The sequence below is a fragment of the Nanorana parkeri genome, unplaced genomic scaffold, assembly GCF_000935625.1.
Source record: "Nanorana parkeri isolate BGI_ZX_2015 unplaced genomic scaffold, ASM93562v1 scaffold197, whole genome shotgun sequence".
Taxonomy (NCBI): domain Eukaryota; kingdom Metazoa; phylum Chordata; class Amphibia; order Anura; family Dicroglossidae; genus Nanorana; species Nanorana parkeri.
This window is the reverse complement of record NW_017306465.1, coordinates 639,327-642,231: the sequence shown is the minus strand read 5'-3', so window position 1 is coordinate 642,231 and position 2,905 is coordinate 639,327.

Sequence of the window (2,905 nt, the reverse complement as noted above, 5' to 3'; positions counted from 1 at the left end):
AATAGACTGGTGACCATCATTGACCAACTGAGAAAGAAAGTGAAGGGAAATGTAAAACTTTAGGAGTTGTAACCAGAAGAGGTAAGGGAAGAAAAATCTTACAAGGACACCTGTTACCCATTCCCGGTTCCGACAATGGGACAAGTGAAATCTCCCAAATTAGTATAGATCACCAGAAGAAAAAAAAAAAAAAACTTGGCAAACCTAGAAAAAGAGAAAGCTATACATACACTTTAGGTGCCAGAAAAATAAGAAAAGTTAAGATTGGTTAATGATAATTCAACTAAATTTGAGGACAAGATAACCGCCATGGGCTTGTTCGGTTTCTTCCACAGCGGAGTGGAATTACCGTAGGTGATCAGTAATGTAATAGTAATTAATGAGTTAAGTCTGACACCCTGATGAAATGTATGCTTTAAACAGATAAAAACGTGTTTGTGTAGTCTGCTTACACCAGTGCCTTTTGAAGCCAGAGTTCATCTGAGGTTGAATACAACAGGACGTGCGACATTGAGCAAGAACAACCCCCATACTATGGACAACCTAGGTGATGCATTTGTGGATGTAAATATCTTGTGGTGCTGCAGTATGAGAAATTCTGAAGGGATGTTCACATTATCTTTAAAGGAGAACTATGAGGTGAGTGCTTTTCACTCACCTCATAGTTCTAGCCGACCTGTGACAATGAGACTCACAGGTCGGCTCAGTAGATCGGGAGGTGAGCGAACACATACAGGGTTCGCTCGCCTCTCGATCCTGTCACCGCTCTCTGCCGTGACAGGGGGAGGGGCTGGATTCCCCGCTCCGATCTGACTGGCGGAACGGACGGGGGCGGGTACAGCAGGCTTTGCCTCAGATAGGCAGAGCCAGCTGTCACTCACGCAGCTGGGCGGATCCCGTCGTCTACGTCGGGATCCGCTCCGGCGTCTCAGTATACCGCGAGCTGCAGCTCGCGGTATACTGAGCTTAGGGTAATGGGAGGACGCTAGTTTGTGTCCTCCCGTTACCCTAAGGAGAACTATAGGGAAAAACACTGACCCCATAGTTCTCCTTTAAGTGCTGAAACTAAGCATTCTTCATGACCCTGAAATCCAGAGGGATTCAAATCCCAGATAGCAAGCAATTGAGCTGCAAGTTTGAAAATGACTTGCTAAAATGACTTGCATTGCAAGTCTCCAGAACAACGTGCTTTGCAAAAGTGCTGTACACTTGCAGAGCTCTTGCTAAGACCTGCAGGACTCTTGCTGTAGACTTGCCAAGCAAATTTGCTACAAATTCAAAAAGTGTCAACTAGAACTTGTGCTGCAAGTGTTCTGCAAGTCTACATCTTGCCAGGAATGTGTGCATCAAGTTAAGAATTACAATTTCAACCCTGCCACAAGTTTGTGGCAAGTTATCCTTGTTATCTGGGATGTGATTATAAAGCAAATATAATGTACCCTTGCTTGCAAGGTTTGGTACATAGAAATCAATCCAGAGCAAACGAGGCTTTTTACTTGGAAAGATAAAACTCTTGCTATTCAGTGTTTATTTAGGGAATAGAGGACATAGCCATGTGTCCATTAATAAAATCTGCCAGGAGTTGTTACAAGAGTTTAAATTGGCTCACAGTTATAGTTATTGAGACGAAGCCGACATTAATTTTCTTCAACAAAAAGACGGCAACAGTTGCCTAACATTGAGGGCAAGGGCAAGGGAGTACCCAAGTTGAGTTCTGAAATTGTGTTGTAGGGCCATGTATACTACTGCATAATATTTCACACATATTACTGAATGGTACCCCAACATACCTTGCTGATGGATGTGGGTTGCAGAAATGGTGCTTTGCAGTGCATTGGCAGCCCAATCATTTGGAATGGATTGCCTTAATGCAATGTGCATTAGCACACTATGGTGGTGCAATTGGAAGCGAAAAGGAAACCTGTTGTAAGAGAATCACAGGGATTGCCCCTGATGACCTCGTAAAAATTCTTAAAAGGAGAACTATGAGGTGAGTGCTTTTCACTCACCTCATAGTTCTAGCCGACCTGTGACAATGAGAATGTCACAGGTCGGCTCAGTAGATCGGGAAGTGAGCGAACACATACCGGCGTTCGCTCACCTCGATCCTGTCATGGCTCTCTGCCGTGACAGGGGAGGGGCTGGATTCGGGATTCGCGGTATACTGAGCCTAGGGTGATGGGAGGACGCTAGTTTGTGTCCTCCCGTTACCCTAAGAACTATGGGGAAAAGCCTTAAACCCATTGTTCTCCTTTAACGCAGGCCCAGCATGCAGCAAAACAAGTCTGAGTGGGAGGCAGACATTTTGAGATGTACACAGAGCTTTGCACAAGGGTTAGTACACACCAGAAACTGCATCACAACTGCGTGCGTCTGCGCAGCTGCATTGTGATCCGTTTTGACACTTTTGTGATGCGTTTTTTTTCCTCTGGATGTCCCTGGATGATGCCAATCAATTGTTTTGTTTTATTTTGTATGCTTTCCATTGCGTTTCAATTCGGTTGCACTGCATTTTGATGTGTTTCATGCAGTTAGATGCAGGTAAAATAGGACAAGCAGTACTTTTTCTGACTGCACCTGAACGGACTGCAATGGTGTGAATTAAGCCCAAGAAAGCCCATAGGAAAGCATTGTGATGTATTTTGACTGCAGCAGTCAAAATAAACGGACTGCATCATAACTGCATATGGTGTGAACTGGCCCTAACTATTGACCCCTCTTCTAATTTTTTTTTTAGACCTGTTGAACCTCAAACTACGATTACCATTTGATTTATAACTCTTCTTGATACAATTGAAGCCTCTATATTTCTCTCATAACAGATTTCCTTTAAATTGGAACAGTTGCCAAATATTTTTGTGGTGATTTAAGTAGGGAAGGTTTTAGAGCCTCAGTCAGGCTTTTG